The sequence below is a fragment of the Pseudophryne corroboree genome, chromosome 4 (assembly GCF_028390025.1).
Source record: "Pseudophryne corroboree isolate aPseCor3 chromosome 4, aPseCor3.hap2, whole genome shotgun sequence".
In the NCBI taxonomy this organism is placed as follows: domain Eukaryota; kingdom Metazoa; phylum Chordata; class Amphibia; order Anura; family Myobatrachidae; genus Pseudophryne; species Pseudophryne corroboree.
The window spans coordinates 701,949,005-701,968,410 of NC_086447.1; the positions used below are offsets into that span (position 1 = coordinate 701,949,005).

Below are 19,406 nucleotides of genomic sequence, written 5' to 3' on the forward strand. Positions count from 1 at the left end.
ACACTTTAACAAACCGATCATTTTAGCGACAAGGTCTGCCACATGACTGTGGTTGAAATGACTGGTTTGTTTGGGCCCCCACAAAAAAAGAAGCAATTAATCCCCCCACCAAAAAAGAAACAATTCATCTCTCCTTGCACAAAGAGGCTCTACAGAGGCAAGATGTCGTCCTCATCCTCCGATTCCTCACCCCTTTCCTCCTCCTCACAGATTATTAATTCGTCCCCACTGGAATCCACCATCACAGGTCCCTGCGTACTTTCTGGAGGCAATTGCTGGTAAATGTCTTCCTGGAGGAATTTATTATACATTTTGATGAACATCATTTTCTCCACATTTTCTGGAATTAACCTCCTACGCCGATCACTGACAAGGTGACTGGCTGCACTAAACACTCTATCGGAGTACACACTGGAAGGGGGGGGGGGGCAACTTAGGTAAAATAAAGCCAGTTTGTGCAAGGGCTTTCAAATTGTCTCTTTTTCCTGCCAGTATACATACGTACTGTCTGACATGCCTACTTGGATGCTGTAACTCATATAATCCTCCACCATTTTTTCAATGGTGACAGAATCGTATGCAGTGACAGTAGACATGTCAGTAATCGTTGGCAGGTCCTTCAGTCCAGACCAGATGTCAGCACTTGCTCCTGAATGCCCTGAATCACCGCCAGCGGGTGGTCTTGGAAATTTCATCCATTTCCTCGCAGTCCTAGTTGTGGAAGAAAATGAAGGAGGAGCTGTTGACGGGTCACGTTCCACTTGAGTTGACAGCTGTCTCACCAGCAGGTCTTCGAACCTCTGCAGACTTGTGTCTGCCGGAAAGAGAGATACAACGTAGGCTTTAAACCTAGGATCGAGCACGGTGGCCAAAATGTAGTGCTCTGATTTCAACAGATTGACCACCCTTGAATCCTGGCAAAGCGAATGAAGGGCTCCATCCACAAGTCCCACATACTTAGCGGAATCGCTCCGTTTTAGCTCCTCTTTCAATTTCTCTAGCTGCTTCTGCAAAAGCCTGATGAGAGGAATGACCTGACTCAAGCTGGCAGTGTCTGAACTGACTTCACGTGTTGCAAGTTTGAAGGTTTGGAGAACCTTGCACAAGACGGAAATCATTCTCCACTGTGCTTGAGTCAGGTGCATTCCCCCTCCTTTGCCTATATCGTAGGTGGATGTATAGGCTTGAATGGCCTTTTGCTGCTCCTGCATCCTCTGAACCATATAGGGTTGAATTCCACCTCGTTAACACCTCTTGCTTCAGGTGATGGCAGGGCAGGTTCAGGAGTGTTTGATGGCACTCCAGTCTTCGGCACGCGGTGGCTGAATACCGAAAGTGGCCCGCAATGTTTCAGGCCACCGACAGCATCTCTTGCATGCCCCTGTCATTTTTCAAAAAATTTGGCACCACCAAATTAATTGTATGTGCAAAACATGGAACGTGCTGGAATTTGCCCAGATGTAATGCACGCACAATATTGGTGGCGTTGTCCAATATCACAAATCCCTAGGAGAGTCTAAGTGGGTAAGCCATTGTGCAATGATGTACCTTCAGTTTCCGTAAGAGGTTCTCAGTGGTGTGCCTCTTATGGAAACCAGTGATACACAGCGTAGCCTGCCAAGGAACGAGCTGGAGTTTATGAGATGCTGCTACTGGTGTCGCTGATGTTGTTTCTGCGGGAGACAATACATCTACCCAGTGGGCTGTCACGATCATGTAGTCCTTAGTTTGCCCTGCTCCCCTTGTTCACATGTCCGTAGTTAAGTGGACACTGGGTACAACCGCATTTTTCAGGACACTAAGGACACTTTTCTTAATGTCCCTGTACAGTCCGGGAATCGCTTTCCTAGTGAAGTGGAATCAAGATGGGATTTGGTACCGGGAACACACTATCTCCATCAATTCTTTAAGTCCCACTGCACCAGTGGCGTATACCAGATGCACGCCTAACACCAACATAGCTGTCAAGGCCTCAGTTATCCGCTTTGCAACAGGGTGGCTGCTGTCATATTTCATCTTCCTCGCAAAGGACTGTTGGACAGTCAGTTGCTTAGTTGAAGTAGTACAAGTGGTCTTCCGACTTCCCCTCTGGCATGACGATCCCAACAGCAACAATAGCAGTGGCGGCAGCAGTAGGCGTACCCCTCAAGGATCCTCCGGAAGAATCCCAGTTAGGAGAGGACTCGTCAATCATGCCAGTGACATGGCCTGCAGGACTACTGACATTCCTGACTGAGGAGGAAATTCACGTTGAGGGAGTTGGTGGTGTGGGATGCAGGAGCTTGGGTACAAGAGGAAGAAGGGATTTAGGTGTCAGTGGACTGCTTACGAACTTACCCAAAGTTTCTGAACTTGACAATGACTTCTGATGAATGCACTGCAGGCGACATGTAAGGGAGGATGTTCCTAGGTGGTTAACGTCCTTTCACCTTCTTATTATGGATTGACAGAGGCAACACACGGCTTGACACATGTTGTCCAGATTTGTGGAGAAATAATTCCACACTGAAGTGGTGGCTTTTTGGTAATTTGACAACAGCTGTCTCCCCCGGTGCCCGATTTAAACAAACCACATCACCATCAGAATCCTCATTGTCAACTTCCTTCTCAGCGCCAGCAACACCCATATACTCATCCTGGTGTACTTCAACAGTGACATCTTCAGTTTGAATATCAGAAGCTGGCCTGTAGGTGCTCCTTCCAGCACTTTCAGAGGGCATGCACATGGTGGAAGGAGCCACCTCTTCCCGTCCAGTGTTGGGAAGCTCAGGCATCGCAACCGCTGACACACTTGGACTCTCCTTGGGCAGGGCCGCAACTAGGGGGGGGGCTAGGGGGCAGGCGACCTTGGCGCAGGATTGGAGGGGGCGCCAAGTCCCCCCTAACCAGAGCTGGCGCTACCCGCTAAGCGCTGTCCGCGATGAGTGAGGCTCCAGCCCCACATAGCACTGCCGCTGTCTGTCTCTGAAGTGAGGGGAGAGAAGACCTGGTCATGGAGATCACGCTGAAACTGCTCCGTCCTGCACTGCCTAAGTGTGCCGCTGCCTGTCAGCTGTTTGACAAGCGCAGCAACAGCAGAGTGGAGAACTCTGCTGCTTGCTGCGCCTGTGAAACAGCTGACAGGCAGCGATAAGCTTAGGCAGTGCAGGACGGAGCAGTTTCAGCACGATCTCCATGACAAGGTCTTCTCTCCCCTCACTTCAGAGACAGACAGCGGCAGTGCTATGCGGGGCAGGAGGAGAGCAGCTGATTACTAAATCAGCCAGCAGAGGAGCTGGGCATTGAAGAGGTAGATGGCAGGTACAGCTGAAGGGGGATAAGTGAAGAAAAGGGCGGGGGGACTACAGGAAGTACAGCACAGGCCAGAGGAATAACAAATCTCCCAGCAGCTCAGCTTCCCCTCTTCACTCCTCTGTCCTCTCTGCATTTTGCCCCGCCCCCAGGTCTCCTGCTGCTCCTCCGTTCTTCCCCTGCTTCCTCTAACTGAGGCTGAGCTATAGAGGCCATCAGAAGTTATCCAGCTGTGCCTCTCTCCCCTGTATCCCCAGGTATGCCTCTTTCTCCAATATACCCATATGTGCCTCTTTCCCTATATCCCCATGTCTGCCTCTGCCCCTACCCACCCCATGTGTGCCTCTTTTCCTATATCCCCATATGTGGCTCTTTCCCTATATCCCCATGTCTGCCTCTTTTCCTATATCCCCATGTGTGCGCCTCTTTCCCTATATCCTCGTGTGCATCTGCTCCTCACCTCATGTGAACATCTTTCTCTGCCCCTCCCCTTCTATGCCTCAGTCCCTTTCCCATCAGTGCCTCTGCTCACTTTCCTATATACTGTACAGTCTATATATATTTGACATGTTCCCTATCCATGTCTCTGTCCTCTCTATCTGTGTCTCTGATACTCCTCCCGTGCCTCTGCTCACTATCCATTGAGAACCTCTGCCCCCCCCCCCCGTGTGCCTCCATACCATTCCCCATCTGTTTCTCTGCTACCTACCCATGCGTGCCTATGCCTACTCTCCCCCTCCATGGCTGGCGGCTGCCATTGGAAGAGGCGCAGACCAACAGAAGCAAGACCATGAACAGCGCATCATAGTCTGAAACATGGCAGGGAAGTATAATTTTCTATTAATAATAATTGTATACTTCTATTTTGTGTGTGTATGTATGTATGTATGTATGTATGTATGTGTATATATATATATATATATATATATATATATATACACACTGCTCAAAAAAATAAAGGGAACGCTAAAATAGCACATCCTAGATCTGAATGAATGAAATATTCTTATTAAATACTTTGTTCTTTACATAGTTGAATGTGCTGACAACAAAATCACACAATAATTATCAATGGAAATCAAATTTATTAACCTATGGAGGTGTGGATTTGGAGTCACACTCAAAATTAAAGTGGAAAAACAGACAACAGGCTGATCCAACTTTGCTGTAATGTCCTTAAAACAAGTCCTGCCTTGGGGATTTGTGATACCATCTTAGAATGCACAGTTCTTTGCTGTGCTTTTGCCAGCTTAACTCTTATCATTTTTCTATTGGGAGGATGAGGGCTTCCATTGTCAGGTGAAACTGAACCACCAGTCATGAACACATGCCAAGGCCTTAGCCGTTCCTTGCCTCTCCATGTCGTAAATGGCATATTGGCAAGTTTACGTTTCTCCTCAGACCATTTCAATACATTTTTTTGGGTCATTTTACTGAACTTTGGCTTTTTGGATTTTACATGCCCTCTACTATGACATTGGGCATCGGCCTAGGCAGATGACGTTGATGGCATTTCATTGTCTATGTCATGACTAGTGGCAGCAGCTTCAGCACTAGGAGGAAGTGGTTCTTGATCTCTCCTTATTTTATCCTTAAAATGTTTGTTCTTCATTATTTTTCTGAAGTTATATAACAATATGTGGCACAGGAGAGTGTACTTCTAAACCACACATGGCAATCCTTGTGAAAAATATTTGGATTAAATATTAATAACCCCTTTATTTGGAGTAAATAATATACAGCATAGGACAGCACCACTGAACTTATACGGCAGTACCACTGGACTTATACGGCAGTATCACTGGATTTATACGGCAGTACCACTGGAGGATTTATACAGCAGTACCACTGGAATTATACGGCAGTAAAACTGGGCTTATACGGCAGTACCACTGGACTTATACGGCAGTACCATTGGACTTATATGGCAGCACCACTGGACTTATACAGCAGTATCACTGGACTTATATGGCAGTACCACTGGACTTATACGGCAGTATCACTGGACTGGAATTATATGGCAGTACCACTGGACTTATATGGCAGTACCACTGGACTTACACAGAAGTACCATTGGACAACTCTACTTCTCCTCTCCTGATCTGTCCCCCTTTGTCCTCTCTCAGGTTCCCAGCTGCCTCTCCGCCATCTCCTCCTGGATGTCTGAGCACTCTCTGAAGCTCAACATGGACAAAACTGAGCTCATTATCTTTCCCCAGCCAGAGTAAGACCTCCTACCAATTTCTCTATCACTGTTGACAACACCATCATCTCCCCTGTTCCCCAACTCCCCTGATTGGTGTCGCTCTTGACTCCTCCCTCTCCTTTGCACATCCAAGTTCTGGCACAATCCTGTCAGTTCCAGCTACGTAACATTGCTCGCATCAGGCCATTTCTCTCCCAGAGTGCAACTAAACTTATCATCTACTCACTGGTCATCTTCCGACTTGACTACTGCAATGAGGTTCAGGGGAAATTTGAGGAAAAATTACTTCACAGAAAGGGCAGTGGACAAGTGGAATAGCCTCCCATCAGAGGTGGCAGAGGCTATGATAGTAGAGCAATTTAAACATGCATGGGATAGACATAAGGATATCCTTACAAAGAAATAAGGATCAAATAAGGTTTGAGATAAAAATATGGTAAACAAAAAAAAAAAAAAAGGGGCAGACTAGAAGGGCAAATGGGTTCTTATCTGCCGTCAAATTCTATGTTTCTATGTTTCTCCTCACTGGCCTCACTTGCTTCCATCTTGCTCCCCTCCAATCTGTCCTCAACTCCGCAGCTAGGCTTATCTTCCTCTGCCGCCGCTCCACATCTTCCACTCTCCTTTGACAAAATCTGCACTGGATCCCATTCCCCTACAGAATCCTCTTCAAACTCTTCACCCTCACATACAAGGCCATCTCTAATTACACTGCTCCCTACATCTACAACCTCCTCTCCCTTCATACTCCCTCTCGTCCCCTACGGTCGGCCAATGACTGTCGGCTCTCCTCTACCATGGTAACTGCTTCCCATGCTCGAGTTCAAGATTTTGCCCGTGCTGCACCCCTTCAGTGGGCGCGCTCCCCCGCTCTATTAGACGTTGCCCGACCTTGCAAAGCTTCAAATGGGCACTGAAAACCCAGCTATTCATCAACGCGTACCCTTCTGATGCATAACCTAGTCCTGAGGCTGCTCCTCCATCCCCCTGCTTCATGCCTTGAACATCTCTGCTTTGCTTCCATCCTGCCATCAGGCTACCTCCCGCTTGCTTGCACCTCATGTCAACTGTCTGTCGCCCCTTCCCACTAGATTGTTAGCTCTTCAGAGCAGGGCCCTCTTTCCTCTTGTTGTCAAAGCTCTCTTCTCGACAAATTTCACTCACAGCTCTCTCCTACTCAGCGACCATCTTTACCCACTTTTTCTCCTGCTGGTAAAGGCTCATCTCTATCTATGGCCGCCAGCCCCAAGTAGTACGCTGATCACTCACTCCCTACTTACATTTAAGCTGTATTATGTTTTAAGAATTGTTGTGCTCTTTGTTACCTGTACTCTATTTTTGTTATTTACTTACTGTAATGCTAAATTTTGTCTCTATGTACTGTTCTTTGTACAGCGCTGCGAAACACTTGTGGTGCCTTATAAATAAAATGTAATAATAATAATAATAATACTATGTAAGCTTTGTAAATCCAACAGGCAGCAGCACTAGGAGATGGCTTTAAAGGTGATACCTTGATAAATCACCTTGACAAAGGGGCGTCTTGGCCTAAAACTTTGAATTTCGAGTTTGTGATGGAATAAATAATCTATTTGCTCCTTTAAAACCATCTTGTAAGCTTGCGAGCAGGGCTTTTACTACCTCTATGACTGTTTGTTATTACCCAGTTTTGTTTTATCATTGTGTCCATTTGTAAAGTGCCACGGAATTTGCTGTGCTATATAAGAAACTGTTAGTTAATAAATAAATAAATAATCTCTGAGTGCCACGTCTGTTGGATTTTCCACCTTTGTGGCTAGTTTTCACGGAAGTACCATTGGACTGGATTTCTACGGCAGTAACACTGGATTAATATGGCAGTGCCACTGGACATATAAAGCAGTATCACTGGAATTATACGGCAGTACCACCGGACATATACGGCAGTACCACGGGAATTATACGGCAGTACAACTGGACTTATACGGCAGTATCACTGGACTTATACGGCAGTACCACTGGACTTATATGGCAATACCACTGGACTCATATGGCAGTACCACTGGACTGGATTTATACGGCAGTATCACTGGACATATACGGCAGTATCACTGGAATTATATGGCAGTACCACTGGACATATATTGCAGTATCACTGGATTTATATGGCAGTACCACTGGACATATACAGCAGTACCACTGGATTTATACAGCAGTATCACTGGACATATACGGCAGTATCACTGGACTTACACGGAAGTATCACTGGACTAAATTTATACGGCAGTACCACTGGATTTATACGGCAGTATTACTGAATATATACAGCAGTATCACTGTAATTATATGTGTAATTCAGGGACGTGCGCTGAGCTAAATGGCTCAGGAGGCACTGGCTAACCCCAGAGCCAAATTTACATGCAATATATGAGCCAAAGGGTACATCTGGGCATTATACACAGGTGCAGCATTATAAACTCCTGGAAATCTGGTGAGTTTTGATTAGAGATGTGCGGAAACGTTAGCCAGCTGAGGCACTGCCTCACCTGCCATAGACTTTGTACTCCAGAGTTTGGGCTATAAAAATTATTAGAATAATGCAAGAAGATATTTCAAACAAATTATCAGTATTTTTCATATATTTTATTCAGTCAAAACTCTGGTTTAAACGTAAGTATGACAGGAAAGGCTCTGCCTCACCTGCCTCACACCAATGCACGTCACTGGTGTAATTATATGGCAGTACCACTAGACATATATATACTGCAGTACCACTGGATTTATACGGCAGTATCACTGGACATATACGGCAGTACCACTGGACTTATACGGCAGTACCACTGGACATATATGCCAGTATCACCGGACTGGATTTATACGGCAGTACCACTGGACATATACGGCAGTATCACTGGAGTTATATGGCAGTACCACTGGATGTATATGGCAGTATCACTGGACTTATACGGCAGTATCACTGGACAGGATTTATAAGGCAGTACCACTGGACATATATGGCAGTACCACTGGACATATATGGCAGTATCACTGGATTTATACGGCAGTACCACTGGACATATACGGCAGTACCACTGGAATTAGACGGCAGTACAACTGGACTTATATTGCAGTACCACTGGACTTATACGGCAGTACCACTGGACTTATACGGCAGTATCACTGGACTTATATGGCAGTATCACTGGACTTATACGGCAGTATCACTGGACTGGAATTATATGGCAGTACCACTGGACTTATATGGCAGTAACACTGGACTTACACGGCAGTACCATTGGACTGGATTTCTACGGCAGTAACACTGGATCGATATGGCAGTACCACTGGACATATAAATCAGTATCACTGGAATTATACAGCAGTACCACCGGACATATACGGCAGTACCACGGGAATTATACGGCAGTACAACTGGACTTATACGGCGGTATCACTGGACTTATACGGCAGTACCACTGGATTTATATGGCAGTACCACTGGACTCATATGGCAGTACCACTGGACTGGATTTATACGGCAGTACCACTGGACATATACGGCAGTATCACTGGAATTATATGGCAGTGCCACTGGACATATATTGCAGTATCACTGGATTTATACGGCAGTACCACTGGACATATACGGCAGTACCACTGGATTTATACAGCAGTATCACTGTGTTATGAGCCACGGCTGTGGCTCATTTCCATTTTGCATTTTGGTTATGTATTTTATGTTATACTTCTGTTTATGTTCCCCGTGGGTGTCATGGGGTGCTCGGATCTCACCCTTAAGGAGAGGATACTGTTATGAACCACAGGTAGTGGTTCATTCCTATTTTATGTTTATAAGTTGTCTTGCAGGCCAGGATTTCCCGTTGCTCTGTTTAAGAATACTCTTGTTTGCTGCCGGTGGTGAGTCTGTGTAATTGCAGCTTGTTCCTATGTGTTCAGCCTCACCTGGCTGCTAATTGCATCTTGTCAGTTTGGAGTCATGCAACAGGACAGCTGCATGACATAATTAATTAGGCCTCTCTGTTATATGCTGGCTGAGTGCAATTCACAGATGCTGGTGATATTTCTAGGTTTCCAGTCTGCTTGAGTTCTGAGCTTGTTCCTGCCAGTTCCTGAGCTCCTGTCTAGCAGTGTCTGTCTAGCTGCTTCCTGTGTCGATTCCTGTGTCAGTCCCTGTGTCGATTCCTGTGTCTGATCCCGTGTCCTGCCGTGAAGCGTTCCTGTCCAGAAGTCCTGTGGCTTTGCCTATGCCTGGTCGAGTTTCTGGCTTCTTGGCGTCCACCGGTCTGTCGTTTGGGATTCCGCCTGTCCTCCAGTTCTGAGAGTCTGTGTCGGCAGCGTTGGGGGTTCCTGTCCGTTTGCCAGTATTTGTACCGGTTCCATGAGTAGCGGCTCTGCCGCGTCCGTCGGCCTAGGCCGCTGTATTCCTTGGTTATATCTGTCACTGGTGTTTTGCAGAGGGTTCTGCTTATGCTGTCACCGCCGATACACAAAAGTATTGTGTCGGCGTGTGGACAGCATTTACTTTGTTGTTCTTTTCCTTTGGCGGCAAGCCGCACATACATTTAGTTTTAGGCTAGTCAGTAGCCCCTGGCTTTGGTTGTTTCAGTTAGAGGGCCCCTTGTTATTACCCTGTCTCAGTTCACTCTTTGTCTCTCCTTAAGACCTGAGGGGGCATCGGAGTTGGGCAGGCTTAATCCGGCCTTCAAACGCGGATGCCATGGGCCCAAGAAACCATAGTCTTGCAAGAGTGAATTGACAGCACGGGTAAAACAACGAAGGTAGGGTGCCAGGGGCTATTCCCATTCCGTTTCCCTTTCCCAGCATTACGTCCTGGTGCTCTGGACTCTCTTTATAACATCTCCCTTGTTCTGAGCACCAGGAACCTAACATTATCACCAGCCATACCACAAAAAAGAAATAAAACTTTTTTCTTTTTTGGCCCAGTCCTGTGTCTAGTCTAGAATCCAGTCCGTGTTTAGAATCCAGTCCTGTCTAGAATTCAGTGTGCAGAATCCAGTCCGGTGTTTAGAATCCAGTCCGGTGTTTAGAATCCAGTCCGGTGTTTAAAAATCCAGTCCGGTATTTAAAAAAAAATAAAAAAATTCAGTCTTGTTTTCTCTAGTTTAAAAATTCAGTCTTGCCTTGTCTAGTCTTGCCTTGTCTAGGCTTGCCTTGTCTTGTCTTGTCTAGTTTTAAATCCTCCTATGTCTACTATGCAAGCCCTGCAGGCATCTCTCTCAGCCCTGAACTCTGCTTTCAGTGTTTTGAAACCTGAGCGACTAGAAGTTTTGCAGCAATCCTTAAAGCAACTGCAAAACCTTCTGACTAAAATCTTGCTCATCTTGCCAGAAGTCGTTGAGAGTACATCTATCTCTAAAGAGACTCTTGTTCACAGTATGGTTTAATTGAAGAGAAAAGGTTTAAAAGTTTTCTGCGGCCCAGGCTCTCAGAAGAGGAGCGTCTGCGTCGCAGAAACTTACACTTATGCCTATATTGTGGGGGTTTAGGCCACTATCTGCAGACCTGTGAGTTGCGCAAGCCAAAGTGTGGTGACAAGTCTTGCCCTCTGGCCAAGTTGAGTCAGGATACAAGACCTACTCCTGTCTCTACTGTGCCAGAGGTACTTGTCACACAACCCACACTAAAAAGCTCTCTGTCCTATAATTGGGGTCCTTGGGCAAGGGAGCCCCATTATAGATTCAGGAATCAAAAGAGAATGTTTCTCTCCTCTCTTGAGGTTCCTGTTGAAGCAGAGTTGCAAGCCCCTGGAGTGGTGCCCGATGCCCAGGTTCCTGGAGTGGTGCTCGATGCCCAGGTTCCTGGAGTGGTGCCCGATGCCCAGGTTCCTGGAGTGGTGCCCGTTGCCCAGGGTCCTGGAGTGGTGCCCGTTGCCCAGGGTCCTGGAGTGGTGCCCGTTGCCCAGGGTCCTGGAGTGGTGCCCGTTGCCCAGGGTCCTGGAGAGGTGCCCGATGCTCAGGATCTTGGTGCGGTACCCAATGCCCAGAGTGCTGGAGCGGTACCCGATGCCCAGAGTGCTGGAGCGGTACCCGATGCCCAGAGTGCTGGAGCGGTACCCGATGCCCAGAGTGCTGGAGCGGTACCCGATGCCCAGAGTGCTGGAACGGTACCCGATGCCCAGAGCGCTGGAGCGCTCTGGCACAATCCTGTCAGTTCCAGCTACGTAACATTGCTCGCATCAGGCCATTTCTCTCCCAGAGTGCAACTAAACTTATCATCCACTCACTGGTCATCTTCCGACTTGACTACTGCAATGAGGTTCAGGGGAAATTTGAGGAAAAATTACTTCACAGAAAGGGCAGTGGACAAGTGGAATAGCCTCCCATCAGAGGTGGTAGAGGCTATGATAGTAGAGCAATTTAAACATGCATGGGATAGACATAAGGATATCCTTACAAAGAAATAAGGATCAAATAAGGTTTGAGATAAAAATATGGTAAACAAAAGAAGAAGAAAAAAGGGGGCAGACTAGAAGGGCAAATGGGTTCTTATCTGCCGTCAAATTTTATATTTCTGTGTTTCACCTCACTGGCCTCACTTGCTTCCATCTTGCTCCCCTCCAATCTGTCCTCAACTCCGCAGCTAGGCTTATCTTCCTCTGCCGCCGCTCCACATCTTCCACTCTCCTTTGACAAAATCTGCACTGGATCCCATTCCCCTACAGAATCCTCTTCAAACTCTTCACCCTCACATACAAGGCCATCTCTAATTACACTGCTCCCTACATCTACAACCTCCTCTCCCTTCATACTCCCTCTTGTCCACTACGGTCGGCCAATGACCGTCGGCTCTCCTCTACCATGGTAACTGCTTCCCATGCTCAAATTCAAGATTTTGCCCGTGCTGCACCCCTTCAGAAAAGCGAAAGATAATGGTTTGCTCCCGGAAAAGGTATTAAAAGCACTGTGTGTGGACCATCCCAAGAATCCGGTGCTGTACACACTGCCTGAGCTTCATAAACATGACACCTTGCCGCCTGGTAGACCAATCGTTTCTGCTAGGGCCTCTCTTTACCAGCTAGTGGCGCAGTTACTGGATAGTATTCTACAGCCTCTATTGATTAACCAAGAGACTTTCCTGAAGGACACTACTTCGTTTTTGATTAAACTTGAGGCTCTTCGGGACATTCCACTTAACACCTTATTGTGCTGTTTAGATATTCGCAGCTTATATACATCTATCCCACACCATGACGGGATGCGGGTCATGAAAGTATTCTTAGAAAGAAATTTGGCTTCCAGTACATTTGATCATGAATTGTTCTTGACACTGTTAGAGCTTACACTACATCGTAATTACTTCTTATTTGATGGGAAATTTTATTAGTTACGAGGGTGCGCGATGGGATCATCAGTCGCACCCTCGTATGCTAATGTATATATGTTCGATCAAGAACACAGGATGTTCTTTAGTAACCCAGAAGTAAAAGGTAAGATATTGATGTACACTAGATACATTGACGATGTGTTCCTGCTGTGGGGGGGTGGTTTGGAGGCCTTTGAGTCCTTAATGATGGAGATAAACAACCTAACATCTCCGATAAAATTTACGTATTCCTGTAATGATACAGTGGCTAACTTTTTAGATGTTAAGGTGATGTTGATCGGTGGAGTCCTACACTCGGAGATATACTCAAAACCCACAGATAGGAATACACTATTGATGGCATCTAGCCATCACCCTCCCGCTTTGAAGAAGGGTTTACCGGCATTGCAAATGATGAGGGTGGCCCGTATTACTAGCGACCAGGCCAAGGTACCACAATTGTTGGATGAGATGATTTCTAAATTTGAGTGTCAGGGCTATGATAAATATCTTTTAGAGGCACAGAAACAGAGGGTACTAGGTATGTCCTGAGGTGAATTGTTAAAATCCACCATTAACAAGGAGAATGTAATCCTACCTTGGAGTAGTGACTATTCGGTGGCCAGCCTCATTATTCACAAGGCCTCTAAGGCACTTTGGCCTATAGTGGCATCTGACCCTGAACATCCAGGGCTAAAAATATTAGACCTGTAGCCGCTTTTAGGCGGGGCCGAAATCTAAGGGATCGCTTGGTACGAACAGATATCACGGAGATGGGTATGGTAGGGGAACCAGATGTTCACTACAAAACCCCGGGGTGTTATAGATGCCCTAAATGTGCCACGTGCCGATACATGGTGGCGTGCAAGGAGTTTAAGCACCCACATAAGAAAGAAAAAAATATTCCATCAGATATGTCATCACATGCAGCACTTCGTATGTAGTATACGCTATTGTCTGCCCGTGTGGTTTTTACTACATTGGTCAGACTACGCGCAAACTGAGTGAAAGGATGGCGGCCCATCGGTCTGCCATCAAATTGACGCTCGAAGGAAAGATGGTCGACCAACCGGTGGCACGCCATTTCAAGATGGCTGGCCACACGTTGGGGGACCTGAGATACTTTGGCTTTGATCATGTACCACTCACGTTGCGGGGGGGTGTTAGGGCTAAATGTCTGTTGGAGAAGGAATCAAGATGGATCATGATGTTGAACACTTTTGTTCCATTTGGTCTTAATGATAAGATCAATTGGAATGCTGTATAGGGACTTATTGATGGGGTATATAAACCTCATCAGTATGAGGGACCGCTGAGTATTGAATACTGTATAGGGTAATCTGTTTCAGCAATAGGTGATAGATGTATTGATTTGTGTTGCCCCTTGCTTTTATGGTTCCTTTTTGAAAATACTTTGTATTTCCACTTAGAGATTAGTGGTAATATGTCACTTAGATTTGTTTAAGTATGTTTTATGTGTTAAATATGTTTTTGTCACTTTTTTGGTATAGGTTCCTGCTGGGATCCAGCTGCAGGCACCATAGGAACTGGTCTGTGGAGCTGGGGCACCCAAGACTTCCTGCTCCGTGGACAGTGAGGCGGGTGATGCATCGCCATGGCAACATGACGTCAGGAGCAGAAGCGGAAGGGAGCGTGACGGCCGCGGACGGGGACCAGTTGGACGGCGGCGGTGATCAGCGGGTACCTTTACAGGTATTTAAATGTACGTTTGTGCTTGTACTGTTGTTATCCAAATCTTGTATGGTATTGAGGACGGAGCAGTAGCTCCGAAACGTGCGTCTACTGACAATACAAGTAATACTTTCTTGTGCAACTAGTCTCCAGTGCCGTGATTTCCTGAGGAGTGTATGCTGTCTTAACACTGGTGCACGGAGACCTGCTGTTTCTTAGAGTTGGAGTGCCGGCTGCTATGGACTATGTGTATATATATATATATATATATATATATATATATAATTTTTATTTTTTATTCCAGAGATGGGAGATCCATGGCTTCCTTATTTGGTCACGTTACCCAGTACCTGAGCCCCGTTCAGCTCTCAACAGTCCTGCCAGAAATGCTGGGACCACCATAAAGTTTCAGGCACGTTTCAGGCTCACCACATTTCAGGCACGGCGGCTCACTTTGTTCGCCATAGATTACTATTTCCATTAGATGTCCACGTGGATAGTAAAACTGATAGCACAGGGGTCCCATGTTCTACACTTGAGCCCATGATGTTAAACATATTAGCAGTCATTTTTCAGGAAGATGGAACATTTTATTCACAGTAAAAATCTCTCCAGGTAGCAGTGGTGTAGTATTAGGGGTAGCAGTATTAGCAACCACTACCGAGATCAAGATCCCTGGGAACCTGGCTGCCTCCGTAGAACTGTAAAGGCTATAAGCTACAGTATGCTGGAGTCAGGCATAGACGGGACAGAGAAGGAATAAGGTTGGTGTAGAAACGTGTAAGGGGCAGAGAAACTCAAATGTAGTATAACTGAACTAGCAATGGACAAAGTAGGTGTGAAGGTTGTGGGAAGTTGCTAGCAGTGGTGGGAAAATATGAGGGGCCTAGAACACAATTTGCTCAAGAACCCACGTACCTTTAGTAATGCCACTAGCTGTGCAGTGTTTATGTTTAGTTTTATTTTCTTGTTTTTTTGCTGAAACTTTAGGCATATTTCATATTTTGATTTATTTAACAGCTCAACAGTTATAGGTTCTTATCATGGTTTTTCCATCAAAAATGAACTAAGTTTGGGCTTGTTATAGATTGAGAGAGCATCAAGTTCATGACTGTTTTTGTTTCAAATATATAATATTGCTGTCTGCATAGCACTGAGAGTGTCAATCATTGTTTTTTTAGAACTAGTTTATGAGGCCAGGTGTCAATATCCTAAGCCAGTGGCTACAAATCTTTCTTGAACCACGGCACCTTAGAGTATCAGCATCTTTTTCATGGCACCCCTAGGATAAATGTTTTTTAAATGATTAAATTTGGAACAAAATATATAGTAAATTGTGCCCATTTGTCATCCTTAGGGTCAGTTACGTGATGGCTGTGCTTCTGTTTGTCCACATGTTTTGATTTGCAGCTATCAGCACTAGTTTTGCCTATCACTTTGACCATAAATTATTTGATTTGGTCCTGGTCTACCAACCCCAGGCAATATCAGACTTCTGGGTTTATTAGCATCAAGGTTAAATGAAAGTCATACATCGCCTTCAAATGTAAGGTGTAAAAAAAGTCCTTCCTTTGATGGGGCAGGAGCTGAAGTTTTTTAGTGTGGGTTAATAGTTAAATATTTTTACATGACTTTTCAACTTACAAATGTAAATATGCCTATATCAGGTCTATTGGGGTAGACCATTTACTCCATTCTACTGCAGAAAGTACGTCAGGATCTATTAACTTGCGTAGCTCCTCCACCACCAATGGCGTATGGGACTGGGCATGCTTTAAGAAATATAAGAAATCAGCGGTGGCTCTACCTTCTGGTAGGAGGGGTGCTGCCACTATCTATGCTTTGCGCAGAGAGTAGAGAGCCAGCCCCGGCGCCTGAGCAACGGATCTGGCAGGCGCCCGGACCAGCACATGCACACAAAAGGCTGGCAGGTAGCACTTCCTATAGGAAGTCACTGCCAGTCACAGTGTAGCCAGGGCAGTCACGGACTGCAGCTGGCTCACTGACACTGAGCGGAGGTGGCAGATTTTACCGGGGCAGTCTGCAGTCCTGCACCACACCCCATAGGTAAAATCCACTACTATAGGAGATGCATCAGCTTTTATAACTCTATATGCCTTGATACCTTTTAGGGTACCTATGCCTTTTTTAAATATACTGTACGGTAGACTGAACTTTTTTCAGTAGTGATGCCATACTTTTTTCAGCAAGCTCAATCCGTGAAAGAGCAGACTTTAAACCATGTACAGACTGCAAATCAAAGTTCATTTTACGTAACCATTCATGTTCAAGCAAGGCAGGTCTGCTATCTTGTAGGATGTACAAATAGAATTTGTGTATCTGTTATGATTCTGTCTGCAGCAATCAAGTTCTTGTGTTTGTTATTGGATTTACATTGTCGCCTGTCCTGCAGGTCAGATTTGTCTTGGAAACTGTTGCTGTCGGAGTATGTCAGCTGATTGCATTCCCTCCAGTAAAAATGTTCCTTGCCTCAGCTGACATCAACAACCAGTCAGAGATTTACAACCCCTATGTATACCTTGCATACCTTTTGTTCTGTGCCAGTGCATAAGTCTTCTGGCTTCTAGCAAGTAACAGACTGAATCCCTGGCTCCAGAGTGTATTCCACAGTTCCCGGTGATTTAACCCTGCCTTGCTGTATTCCTGGTCTGCATTACCTGCTGTCAAAAGTGCCTCACTTGCCTTTCGCCACAATAAGATTACACAGACTTCGGCCATTAATTTCGTCCTTCAGTAAATCTGTTACATTACGGCAGGCAGAGCCCCCCTTTTTACACATTACAGCAACAGAGACCCCCCCCTTTTTTTTTTTACACATTACAGCAGCAGAGTCCCCCTTTTTACACATTAAGCAGGCAAAGTCCTCTTATTACACATGAGGCAGCAGAGTCCCCCTTTTTTTACTCATTATGGCAGCTGGGAGAGACGTCATCAGCCCTCACAGAAGTGCTGCTGCACCCTGTATCCCCTTCTTCGTGTATGTGCTGAACACATAGTGGGGAAAGGGTAGGGGGTGATGCCTGCTGGCCCTTCGTTCCCTCTCTGCGCTGCGGGGAGGAACAGGGGTGCTGTACTCACCACAGACGCCTCAGGTTCGCGGCCGACTGTTGGAGATGCAGCGGTTCACGACTATTTCTTCACTCCTGTCTTGCACTTGAAAGATCCCGCCGGACGTGGGTCCGCAGGAGACAGATACCCAGTGTTAGGGCTGACTGGACGAGGCTAAAGTTAGCTGGGAGGTTGGAGAAGGAGGAGAGCGCCTGCCGCCGCTGCTGCACTTCCAGCTCTGGGCTTCCCGGCGTCAGCTCCGGGCCACTGCACTTGGCTCCCTCCCCTGCTCCCTGGTGCTGCCTGCTGCGTGTACACAGGGTCCCAGGGATGATCGCCAGCATGGCGCGGGACACTCCCACCACCAGCAGCAGGTGAGGACGGACTAAGGGGGGAATGAAGGGAGGGGAGCTTACTGTCCCGCTGTCTCCTCTGGGTGATTGGACAGCGGATCCAGCGATGGATCCGCTGTCCAATAATTTCTACCTTGCTGACAGGGATGCACTTTAATGTGGGCTCAAAGCCCATCCCCGTCAGCGAGGCACTTCTATAGGTGCCGCTTTCTTCCCTTATTTCAATGGGCTTTTGCAGCCCAGTGCTTGGTCTTGCCATTATCCACGGGAGGCACTTCTATCTGTGCCTTCCAAACTTATTTAATGAGTTAAAATTATTAGACTAAAATAAAGAAGATACTTATGACACAGAATATGTGTCATAAGTATCTTCTTTATATTAGTTTAATGAGTAATTACAGGGTAGGCACTGCCTCCCCTGACTGTACGTCCCTGGTCTGTTGGACAGCATTCATCCACTTCTCAGGTCCCAGTGGCTAAATGAGTTCCACCACCTCTCCAGGACCACTTTAAGCCCTGCATCCGCCTCCTATGTTCCTTCTCATGACTTGATGTTACACGTGTCAGCAAGGAGGAAAGGCTGAGACACTATGTGGTACAGCCTGATAGCAGAAGTTGCACCTGATTAGACTGGCAGCAGCCAGCACAGTGTAAAAGGAGGAGGCCACATACAGAGACATTCTTCAGTTTTTTGCTAGATGAGTTCAGTGCCGCCCTCCAGGAGCCGGCGCCCCTAGGTAGTCGCCTAAAGCTGCCTAAATGTAGAGCCGGCCCTGGTTATAGTCCAGATCCAGTCTGTTCCAGTATTCAGTATTTAGTTGATTCCAGTCCAGTTAAGTATACAAGTCCGGTTCAAGTCAGACACAGTGGCCCTCATTCCGAGTTGATCGGTCGCAAGGCGAATTTAGCAGAGTTACACACGCTAAGCCGCCGCCTACTGGGAGTGTATCTTAGCATCTTAAAATTGCGACCGATGTATTCGCAATATTGCGATCACAAACTACTTAGCAGTTTTAGAGTAGCTCCACACTTACTCTGCCAGTGCGATCAGTTCAGTGCTTGTCGTTCCTGGTTTGACATCACAAACACACCCAGCGTTCGCCCAACCACTCCCCCGTTTCTCCGGCCACTCCTGCGTTTTTTCCGGAAACGGTAGCGTTTTCAGCCACACGCCCATAAAACGCCGTGTTTCCGCCCAGTAACACCCATTTCCTGTCAATCACATTACGATCGCCGGAGCGAGGAAAAAGCCGTGAGTAAAAATACTATCTTCATAGCAAAGATACTTGGCGCAGTCGCAGTGCGAATATTGCGCATGCGCACTATGCGGAATTTCACTGCGATGCGATGAAAAATACCGAGCGAACGACTCGGAATGAGGGCCAGTGTCCAGTCAATTCCAAGTTACAACAGCAACTGCCCTGGGCTGCCTGATTCTGTGTCCACTAACTATCCTGACAGATTCGGACAGT

At 46.5% G+C, this 19,406-nt stretch overlaps 1 long non-coding RNA gene across 1 annotated transcript in view; it reads left to right on the plus strand.

The window, feature by feature from the left end:
- Window positions 1-15,665, plus strand: part of LOC134911707 (uncharacterized) — a 34,879-nt gene extending 19,214 nt beyond the window's left edge. The window contains exons 2-3 of the long non-coding RNA XR_010176783.1: window positions 14,332-14,533; window positions 14,817-15,665. This is a non-coding gene — a long non-coding RNA (uncharacterized LOC134911707). The remainder of the gene's footprint in view (window positions 1-14,331; window positions 14,534-14,816) is intronic.
- Window positions 15,666-19,406: the final 3,741 nt, after the last annotated feature.